This window comes from Schistocerca americana, chromosome X, assembly GCF_021461395.2.
Source record: "Schistocerca americana isolate TAMUIC-IGC-003095 chromosome X, iqSchAmer2.1, whole genome shotgun sequence".
Classification (NCBI taxonomy): domain Eukaryota; kingdom Metazoa; phylum Arthropoda; class Insecta; order Orthoptera; family Acrididae; genus Schistocerca; species Schistocerca americana.
In genome coordinates this window covers 501966159-501978375 of record NC_060130.1, presented here as the reverse complement: position 1 = coordinate 501978375, position 12217 = coordinate 501966159, and positions in this window count along the sequence as shown.

The window sequence follows — 12217 nt, the reverse complement described above, 5'->3', positions numbered from 1 at the left end:
GCGTAGAGTCCAAGATAAAATTGGTCAGACACTTGGACACAGACAGAGACAAAAATTGTCACACATGAACGTAGGTGCACAAAACGAATAACACTGAACCACTTAAGCACAAAACGACGGCACACACAGAACATGAGGCGATGATCTCCGGAGCGCGAATGTTCACTAACTGTGTACGAGTCCGGGAACCTGCCAAGAGAGGAGGAGGGGGGGTGGGAGAGGGAGAGGGGAGAGCAGATGCCATGGGCAGGGGAGATAGGGGGAAGGGAGGAAGGGGGAGGGGAAGTCAGGGGGAAGAGGGGTGGAGGGAGGGGACGGGGGAAAAGGAAAGAGAAGGGAGGGAGGGAGGGTGCCTAAAGGAAAGGACACAGGAAGTGGGGGGGGGGGGGGAGGATCAAAGTTGATAGGGGGGGTAGATGGAGGGGAGGAGGACATCATCAGGGAGGGGGAGCTGGCGGAAGCCACCTTGGGAGAGGGTAAGGAGGGTGGAGATATGGAGACCAGGTGAGACGTGGGAATACAGGCGCGGCAGCGGGCGGGGGTGGCAGAGGATGGGTGAGACAAGCGGATGAGGAGGATCGAGTTTGCGGGAGGTGTACAGGATCCGTGTCCTTTCAAGGAAAAGGAGGAGGTGGGGGAAGGGGATGAGATCGTATAGGATCTGCGTGGGGGAGGGGAGACGGATGCGATAGGCGAGGCGGAGAGCATGGCGTTCAAGGATTTGGAAGGATTTATAAAAGGTAGGGGGGGGGGGGGCGGAGATCCAGGCCAGATGGGCGTAACAAAGGATAGGGCAGATGAGGGATTTATAGGTGTGGAGGATGGTGGAGGGGTCCAGACCCCAAGTACGGCCAGAAAGGAGCTTGAGGAGACAGAGTCGGGAGCGTGCCTTGGCTTGTATTGTCCGGAGATGGGGAGTCCAGGAGAGGCGGCGGTCCAGGGTGATGCTAACGTACTGAAGGGTGGGAGTGAGGGCGATAGGACGGCCATAGATGGTGAGATAGAAATCAAGGAGGCAGAAGGAAGGGGTGGTTTTGCCTACAATGATCACCTGGGTTTTGGAGGGATTGACCTTGAGCAACCACTGGTTCACCAAGCGGTGAACCAGTCAAGATGGGATTGGAGAAGGTGTTGGGAGCGATGCAGGGTGGGGGCAAGGGCAAGGAAGGCGGCGTCATCGGCAAACTGGAGAAGGTGGAAAGGGGGTGATGGCGGCGGCATGTCCACCGTGTACAAAAGGTACAGAAGGGGGGAGAGGACGGAGCCTTGGGGCACACCGGCGGAGGGGAAAAAGTTGTAGGAATCTGTGTTATGGATGGTGACGTAGGAAGGATGCTGGGAGAGAAAGGAGCCAATCAGACGGACGTAGTTAATGGGAAGGGCGAAGGTTTGGAGCTTGAAGAGGAGACCGGAATGCCATATGTGGTCATAAGCACGTTCGAGGTCCAGGGAGAGGAAGATTTTGGAGCGACAGGAATTAAGCTGGTCGGAAAAGAGATGAGTGAGGTGAAGGAGAAGGTCGTCGGAAGAGAAGGACGACCGAAAGCCACACTGGGTAATGGGAAGGAGGCGGTGCTGGCGGAGATGCTGGTGGATGCGTTGGGTGAGGATAGATTCCAGGACCTTGCTGAAGACTGAGGTAAGGCTGATGGGACAGTAGGAGGAGACGGCGGACGGCGGTTTGCCAGGTTTAAGGAACATCAGGATACGGGAGATTTTCCACAGGTCGGGGTAGTAACTGGTGGACAGGACTACATTGTAGAGCCTGGCCAGAGTGGAGAGGAAAGAGACAGGAGCTTCACAAAGGCGACGGTAGGTGACACGATCGTGACCAGGAGCGGTGTTGCGTTTAGTGCAGAGTGTAGCAATGAGTTCCCATGTGGTGATAGGGGCATTGAGTTCCGTGTGTGCAATGTTGTCCAAGTACTGGAAACCAGGTGCGATGGGAGGGACAGTGGTGTCAGTTCGATCGCGGACATCCGGGAAGAGGGAGTAATCGAACTGGGGATCATCGGGGATGGAAAACAAATCGGAGAGGTAGGAGGCAAAGTGATTGGCCTTAATAAGGGTGTCAGGGAAGGGGTGATCATCATGGAAAAGAGGATAGTAGGGGGAGGGTATAGTTCCGGTAAGGCGACGGAAGGCTGACCAGAACTTGGACGAGTTGATAGGTAGGGTAGCATTTAAACGGGTGCATGTCTGTCGCCAGTCCCGGCGTTTCTTAGCCGCGAGCAAATTATGAATGGGTCACTGGAATTGCCGGTGACGTCGTAGTGTGTCCGGGTCACGCGTGTGGAGGAAGGCACGGTAGAGATGGCGGGATTCACGGAGGAGGAGGACGGCCTGTGGGGGTAAGGTAGGACGGTGGGGGTGGATGGCGACAGTTGGGACGTGGGCCTCCATGGCCTCAGACAACGTCTGCTGGAGAAAGGAGGCAGCATGGGTTACATCGTCAGTGTGGTGGTAGGTGAAGGCGTGGCTATCGACATGGGCGGAGAGGGTATCCCAGTAGGCATTCCAGTTGGCAAGGGAATAGTCATAGACGTACTTAGGGGGAGGGTCATTACGAGGGTCGGGGCGGGGGCGACGACCGTCAGAAACGGTGAGGAGGACAGGGAGATGGTCGCTACCAATAGGCTCCAGGACATCCACCGTTATGCGGCCAAGGAGGTTGGGGGAGGAAAGGATAACATCGGGAGTGGAATTGGATTCGGGACGGGTGTGCTGGGGGATGGGGATGAGGTCGCCTTGAAGGGAGGAGAGGAACCGATGCCACCGCCGTAACTGGGCGGCGGAACGACTATGAATGTTGAGGTCGGCAGCGATCACATAGGAGGAGAAGGTACGGTCGACGTGGGAGAGGAAGTCGAAGGGAATAGGGGTGTTAGGGCGGACATAGATGGTGGCGCAGGTGACGGTAAGGCCGGGGAAGAAGAGACTAAGGATCAGGTGTTCGGTGGAGTTGGGAAGGAAAGGTTGGAGCCGAACGGGGATCTGGCGGTGGTGGCCAATGGCAACTCCGCCACGTGCAATCGGGAGGGGATTATCGGAACGGTGAAGGAGGTAGGGCGAAGTGTGGACGGTGTGGTGGGGTCGGAGGAAGGTTTCATTGAGAAGGAAGGCATCCACGCGGTGGGTGGCAAGGGTGTGCAGGAAGAGGTTCTTGTTGGCGGGAAGGGAGTGTATGTTGTTGAAAAGGATACGGTGCTGTCACGCCATGACAGGGAATTAGACAAGGGTGTCAAGATGGGAGAAGGTGTAATGGGCCTGGTTGTTGGAGTAGGTGGCATACATTTTTAAGTGGAAAATGGAACGGGCAGCAAGGGAGACCTGTTGGAGAGTGTGAGGGCACTGGAAAGGGTGGACGAAGGGAATTGCCAGGAGGGGCGGGGGCGTCCAGAGGACAGACAGGGACGGTGAGTTCCGGAGAGGTCGGAGGGGGTCAGGCTTTACACTTTTGGGAGTAGTTGGGATGGGGGAGATTGCAGGTATTGCAGGAGGGAGGGGATTGAAGGTTAGGGCACAGCCGGAGGAAGTGCGCTTGCCTACAATGTGGGCAGGTGGGGACCTCGCGGCACTCGGCTGTTGGGTGTGCGTTATAGTGCAGACACCTCTGGCAGTGCAGGAAATGAGGAGGGGAACGGGAGGGGTTGACCTTATAGCGCTGGTTGAAGAGGAGGGCAACCTCCTTCAGGAGACGGTCAATGGAGTGGGCGTCCTCGGAGAAAACCCGCATAAGGCGGGTGGGGCCGGCCGAGTTGAAAATGCGGCGGACCGCCCGCACCTCCAGCGTGGGATGTGCCTTGAGCTCCACCAACACCTCCTCCTCCGTGATCGACAGACTGAGCCGAGTGATCACGGCGGTGAGGGTCGGCGGGCGACACGGGGGTTGGGGTTGGCGGGTAGGAGATGGAGAAGGAGCAGGGGTTAGGGAGGCGTTGGGGCCAAAACGGGTGATGAGGAGGTGGGAGAGGATGTCAGTATGGAGGGTTGGGCTGGGGCAGGAGATGAGAACGGAATCCCGTCTGGGAGAGAGGAGAGAGATGGGGGCACCAGGGAAGTGTTGGCGGAGGAGGAGGAAGAAATTCCGGGCCTCGAGAAGGGAAGGATCGGGACGGGAGAGGAGGTATTTGTATAAAGAGGGGGAGGAGGGGGAGGAAGAGGAGGAGGAGGACGAGGAGGCGGAGGGAGCAGGGCCAGGTGGGGAGACATCCATGGCATCCTGGTGGGGGGAAGGAGGACGGAGCGGGGCCTTTTTGGGAGCGGAGGAGGTGGTGGTGCCACTAGGGCGTTTAACGGCGGCAGAAGGGTGGATGGTGACATGAGGGACGGGAGCTATAGGGAGGTGGCGGGAAGGGGCAGGTCCCGACGTGGACACAGCAGTCGGCACCGGAAATGGTGACGGTGAAGGCGATGGCAGTGGCGGTGATGGCGAAGGCGATTGGGAGAGTTGGGCATGGGCAGTCGCCCGACGGGCCACCACCCTAGCTGGAGCTGCAATGACAGGCGGGGGGAGTGGGGGGAAAGGATCAGAGGGAGAGGAGCAGGAGGAAGAAGCTGGAGAGGGGGCGACAAAGAGCGAGGGCGAAGGGAGAGTGAGAAGAGGAGGGATGGAAAGAGGGGAGTGTGACTGGGCACACCATGTAATGGTGGTGGTGGCGGCGGCGGCGGAGGGGGAAGTATAAACTATGGCTGTGGTGGTAGTGGTGGTGGGGGCTGACGTGACGACAGGGATAAACAAAAATGCACAGGACGAAAAGGAAAGGAAAAAACTGGGGACAGACGAAGACGAAGAGGGATGAAGACGAAGACAGATGAAGACAAAGACGGATGAAGACGAAGACAGATGAAGACAAAGACGGACGAAGACCAGAGTCCCACGCTGCTGGCGCTGACGACGGCTGGCAGGAATGCCGCAGCTGCTGCTGCTGCTGCTGCCGCCGCGGACGGGGCCGGGGCTGCTGCTGCTGCTGCTCAGCTGGCTGGCTGGCACCTGAAAACCTAGCGCTTTGATAAGTGCTGGAATGGCACAATCGAAGGGCGGTATCCTTTTGGAGTACCGCCGGAGACCGAGCAATCAGTTGCTTGTTATCCCTTATATACAACGCCTCAGTCATAGTTGCTATGAGAACACTTACAATGGCCACTATTCCAACTATCTCAACACATAGACACACATGTTTCGGTGTGTTCTAATAACATTACTGATTTCGGTTTTTGAAAAGTATGCTCCCTTTTGTTCTGTAATTTTCAGAACTTATGGACGCCTACTGAACATAATTTTACTGCAGTCAACATCTCTCAGGCATTGACACAAAGTAATATGAACCGGTTATCACTTTACGTAATTATTTTTAATGTATGTTAACAATTCCTTTTCTGTTTGAATAAGTGCTGGATATCATGCATAGCCTATGTTTAATTTCTCTAAAGTACGATGTATATTTCTGGTATAAGTGGCACTATTACCTGTCCTTCCTCATGATGGTTTCTCGATGTTTGATGTATACTACTTGTTCAAACCTTATATTTTTAAATTTATTTCAATAACACAATTAGACTTATAGGTACTTCTTAAGTCTGCTTTTATTTCATATGGGTCCCACTGCTACTATAAGTTATGTAAAATCAAATTATTTTATTAATATTCAAAACCGGTTGCTTGGCAATTTTATTACTGTTTTATCAACCTGTGAATGTACGAATGGGTTCTGACCCAGTGCTTATGCGGAAGCGTGCAACCAGTGATGGGACGAATGATATGTAAATTATCACATCGTTAAATATGATAACAAAATTGTTACTCTACACCCTCAAACCTTTTTTGTTGTTGTAATGAATATTATTTAATGGCATTTAATAAAATCCGTGTTATACCTCATTTCATGTTATTCATATATTATTCTTTTCCATTGTCTTGTTCTCTTTTACCTGGCCTGCACTTGGACAACTTATTATCGGTCTGTTTTTTATTTTGTAAGTTTGTTTTTTAAAAACAATACGCCAATGTATTTTAGATGTTTCCTCCCCCCCTTCGTTTGCTGTGTGTTTTACGTACATTTTAAATTTGAATTACTTCATGATTCACAAATGCACAAGAGTTACTTAGTGTTAATATCTCGCAAAACCAGTAATATTAAGTCTTCATGTGACACATGTCACATAGAGGGCGTTCCAAGCCCTGTCACACCAAGGTCTGCTGAACAAGTGCATGTAAACAGCGGCCTCAGTTTGTGATCGCTCTAAGCTTGTTGACACCAGTGCCTACCAATTTAAATTGTATAATACAGGTATGTTCCTACCAACTGTTATGTTCATATGCAGATGTAGTTGTGATTTTCTGTTTTATACTCTCTGATCGTTATGTGAAAATTTTTAACTTCTAGCACTGAGGATGGTCACTAAGTGACCGAAAATCGATTTTGCGGTTAATAAAACAAAAAAAATACGACCAATGCTGTCTCTCCTTCCAAGTATATCCATTATCTGGTCGTGGTGCACAGGACACTCAATGGAGTCGCCAATCGATCCCGAAATTTGTTTCACATTTTCATCTGAGACATGTGATCAGCCTGTGCGTATCCTCTGCAGAGACATTCAGTTTGCTGAAATTGCTTAAACCAATGGTTTATGCTCCTATTAGTTGCTGGTTCAATGCTGAATCAGAGATGAAATGTTCTCTGTGCTGAAATTGTCAAATCACTCCTTCTGAACTCAAGAATACAGGAAACTTTACGCTTAATGGTACCATCTTACAACTGGCATACTGTGGCTGGTTATCTGTGCAACTGTTGGTGCTCCAGCAGTGGTAACTCCAGCTTCTTGACCCTCTCCTTTCTACTGGTGTTTAGATTACTTACATTCAATTTATATTTTTTGAAATAAAAAAATCATTTATTTGGGTATGTCTTTTTGAATAACCTTTTTACAAGTGTTGGACAAAAATATGCAGATACCAAAAACACAACACATTACTATGCCTAATATGGTATAGCAACCCTACTACCATTCAGGGCAGCTTCCAGTCATACAGAATGGATAAATACAGGTCCTGGATCATTTTCACGGGAATCTGATAGCATTCTTCCTGCAAAATAGTGCCACGTTCAAGTTACAATGGTGGAGGTGGATAGTGATCACATACCCTTCTCACCTACGTAGTCTACAAGGGCACAATAATATAGAGATCTGGTGACTGTAGTGGCCAGAGAAGATGCAACAATTCATCCTCATGCTCACAAAATCAGTTCTGGATGGCATGAGCTGCACAAACTGGGATCCTGTCATTTTGGAACACAACATCACCTTTAGGGAAAAAAGGTTGTTCTATGGGATTGACCTGATCAGCCGAAACAGACAAATAATCCTGGGCAGTAATGCGACCTTACAGAGTAACCATGGGGCTGTTGGAATATCTTGATATGGCAGTCCAAATCATCACCAAATCCCTACCCTGTTTCTCTCTTATGATGTAAACTCGAGAGAAATTGGAAACAGTGCGAAACAAGACTAATCCAACCACATTATGTTTTTCAGTTGCTCCATAGTCTATGTTTTATGGCTTCAGCACCACACTTTCTTGGTACAAGAGTGTCTGCAGCTCGTGATCTAGGGGCTAGCACTGCTGCCTCTTGATCACAGGGTCCCGAGTCCGATTCCCGGCCAGGTTGGAGGATTCTTCTCTGCCTGGGGACTGGGTGTTTGTATTGTCATCATTTGTGAGAGTGACTAGACTGGACTGTGAAAAGAAAATAGACTGTGTAAAAATTGAGACTTTGTATGGGCCCTGATGACTGTGCAGTTGAGTGCCCCACAAACCAATCACCGTCGTCATCATCTGGGTACATGAGTTTGCATCACTGATGAGCGGTTCTAGAATTCCATCTCGCCCTGCAGCCCCTTACTTATGAAGCTCTCTTTGTGTTGTTTCGGGGACAACAGGTTTCGTGAATGCAACAGTCAGTTCTGCAGTGACTTTTGCAGCTGTCATCCTCTTATTTTTTGTCACAATCCTCTTCAATGACCATCCGTCATTATCATTCAAGACACAATTTTGCCCACATTGTGATTCAGTGGATCATGTTTTTCTGCTTTGGCTATATGTGGTATAAATCTTCAACACAGTGTCTCTTGAAACACCAGTCATTTCCACAACCTTGGTTACAGAAGAACCCACTATATCAGCAGCAACAATTTGCCCAGATTTGAATTCACTTAGCTCTGACATAATGCACTCACAACTACATAGAACACTGTTCTGACTACAACTGATGCTTGCAACATACTGAAGACATTGCACAAATGCTGTTTGTGGTCAAATATAACTGCAAAAGTTGCAGGTTTGGCTAGTATGTACATTTATGTTTAAGCATATATTTCTGACTGTGTTTCTGTATTTTTGTGCAACTCCTGTACATAGCAGTAGTTTAATTACTAATTATCAAGCAGAATCCTTTTTTTTTGCTTTTTTTTAAAATTTCAGCATTTTGTACATTACTTCCTTGAATGAGTTAAGGATTATTCCAAGCCCTATAAAAGTAATCATATGGGCACCCGTGTTTTCAGCTACAGTTAGGAAGAATTTATTGAATTTACTGTGAGAAACTGTTTTTCTCTTCTTAGCTAAATCTCATTTATAGGATTCTCTTCATTGCTGCCTTTTGACCATCATTGTCAGACAAACCATATATTGTGACACATCTTTTTCATGAAAAACGTTTTGATTTAGAAATAAACTACCAGTTTCTGTTCTGATATGTCCTATTCTCCTTGCTAAACTTACTGTGAGAACATACCAAAGCTGGACATCATGAACTTCAGGTCCCCTCAGTCAGTAATATCCATAATGAAAATCAATACTGGTATATCTACATACAATGATTTCCCAATCGACTAACTGTTGGAGACAAGTATAGTGTCAGAACTGCTCTTTTGTATGTTTCCAAGACTACATTAAAGCACAGAACTTAGAGAGCTGTTCAATAAATTAGGTGCCAAAATGTATTTCCTCTGAATTTTTTTAGGTGAAATCTCTTAAAGCTTTTTAAATAAACCAAACTTTATTAATGTTCTACACCTTTAATCTTCACATCTACATATTTATTTCTCAATGGAGCCACCCTGGCAATGAACACATTTCTTCCAACCAGAGTCCAATTTGTTGATAGTGTCACTGTAGCATGTTTGACTTTGTTGATGGAGCCACAATCTCACCTCTACTTGCACTGCTTCATCACTACCAAGGTGAAGTTCTTAAAGGTGTTCTTTAAGGTTTAGAAACAGATAGGGCCAAGTCACAGCTCAATGCAGAATGAGCGATGACTGTGAATCCATGGCATCAGGTTGTTGTAGATGTCTCAGACCTTGTGTGTAGTCTAACATTTTCACACTGAAGGAGAGGGAGATCCACATGTGGATGGAGTCTTCGAATTCGAAACTTGACAAAAGAATGCTGTTTCTCGCACACTGATATAGTTACGTTACACACAGCCGTAAAATTTTGAGCCTTCTAAAGGCACAAGCTTGCAAATATATAAATGTGATAAATAAAGATGTAGAATGTTAATAGCATTTGTTTTATTTATAAAGCTTTGAGTTTTCACATTAAAAAAAATTGGAGATATTAGTAGTCAGCATGCCCTCATATAAATCACTTCAGGTGTTTGGGTTTAAGAAGAAGTTGTTAGTGACTGTTATACTATGACCTTCAGTCTTTAATGGGAATTTTACAGTGAGAAATGGTCCAAAGCTGTCACTACTGGAAGTTCTTTCTTTACCCAGCATTCACCACGGCACATTGCAGCTACTTCTTTCGCGTCCTCTGATAGAATTGTTTTTGGTTAAATAATATTATGTTTAGATGAAATACACAAATATTCTTACCTAATGTCAGACATTGGCATATTTATTTGACTAAATATTTTCTTTTTAGGCCAAATTCATTACTTCTGTTCCTTTATAGAGATGAAAGTCTTGAAGAAGTCGAATATTTCTTTTTAATGTCATTATCTCCTCTTGTTCTCACTTCCCCTCTCCTAAAAATACAATTTGCCACTATCCCAAGATTTAACATGCCACAGATGCCTAGGATTTTAATAATAATGACAAAGTACATAAAATGTTTTAATATAATAATACATTTCATCGCTCTTAAAAACTGTTTTGATCAACTCCTCAATTGCAAGAAGCCTAAAGAAAAATTACACTTCACAAAAACAGTACCTCACAGATTCAAAACTGCCTACAATAACAGAGTTAGAAGAGGTTACAAAACATCTAAAAAACAACAGAGCACCAGGAGAAGACAGCATTATCTCAGAGATCGAATCATCACAAAGAAAGTCCATAAAATTGTCATAGAAATATGGAATACACAGAAAATTCCACAGGAATGGAAATGTGCATTGATTCACCTGCTCCACAAAAAGAGTGCGAAGACAGACCATAATAACCAGAGGTATCTCCTTATTACCGGTCATCTGCTCTCAACAAAGCCACTGAAAACCAAGTATGTCTTACACCAAAACACACAGGAAACAGTTACCATCAACATCAAAACTTTTCCAGTAGAATTAAGATCCAACCTATATAAAGTTTCGTAAGTTTTCTGACCTTCATTGTTACAGACTTCCAGCATATAATGTATTGCGCAAATTGTATGATGTTACCTTCTGTAAAATTCAAACCTACTGTTAATATTTTATTATAAAAGGATGGAAGATTACACTTTTACTTCCCATCCACATCAAGATAATTACAGTCAGTGCTTTTTGAAAGAGCTGTACTAGCATTCACATAAAATTATTTAGGGCAACCACAGAACACATAAATCAACATAGTTGGACAGGTATTTGAAGCCAGCTCCCCCTGCATAAGAATGGTACATTAACTATAGCATCTCCTAGCTCAATAAACAAAAACTAACAATATAAATTAGGATCTATGGCTACTCGCCACATAAAGGAGGCACTGAGCAGTAGACAAGCACATTTAGAAGCATACTTTTGGAAAATATCAGCTTTTGGATGAAGTTCTCCAAAAACTGACATTTTCAAACAGTCTACTTTTAAATGTGCCTGTCTGCCACTCAATGCTTCCTCTATGTGATGAGCAGCTTTATATCCTAATGCGTATTATTGTCCCATTTTGAATTTTCAATCGAAGAGCAGTAACACCTCCACTCATTCATCCATCTGTCCCCTCACCATTCATTCAGAAAAAAAGACAACTACTACATATCTTGAACAATAATGTATTTGATGTTAATATTGACACACTGCCCCCCCCCCTCCCACTCCATTAACCGTAGACCTTGTCATGGTGGGTTGGTAAATGTGCCTCACTTACACGGAAGAGCCAAAGAAACTGGTACACATCCCTTATATCATGTAGCGTCCCCACGAGCACGCAGAAGTGCCACAAGATGTGGCCTGGACTCAACTAATGTCTGAAGTAGTGCGGAGAGAACTGACACCATGAATCCTGCAGGATTGTCCATAAATCCGCAAGAGTACGAGGGAATGGAGATCTCTTCTGAACAGCACGTTGCAAAGCATCCCAGATATGCTCAAAAACGTTCATATATGGGGAGTTTGGTGGCCAGCAGAAGTGTTTAAGCTGAGAAGAGTGCTCCTGGAGCCTGTGTGTGGCAATTCTGGATGTGTGGAGCGTCACATTATCCTGCTGGAATTGACCAAGTCTGTTGGAGTGCACAATGGACATGAACGGATGCAGGTTATCAGACAGGTTGCTTATGTGCGTGTCACCTGTCAGAGTCATATCTAGATGTATCAGGGGTCCCATATCACTCCAACTGCACACACCTCACACCATTACAGAGCTTCCACCAGTTTGAACAGTCCCCTACTGACATGCAGGTTCCATGGATTCTTGAGGTTGTCTCCATACCCACACACATCCATCTGCTTGATAGAATTTGAAATGAGACTCGTACAACAAGGCAACATGTTGCAGTCATCAACAGTACAGTGACAGTGTTGACAGGCCCCGGCGAGGCGTAAAGCTATGTGTTGCGCAGTCGTCAAGGGTACACGAGTGGGCCTTCAGCTCCGAAAGCCCCTATCAATGACGTTTCATTGAATGGTTTGCACACTGACACTTGTTGATGGCTCAGCGTTGAATTCTGCAGCAATTTGTGGAAGGGTTGCACTTCTGTCACATTGAACGATTCTCTTCAGGTGTCGTTGGTCCCGTTCTT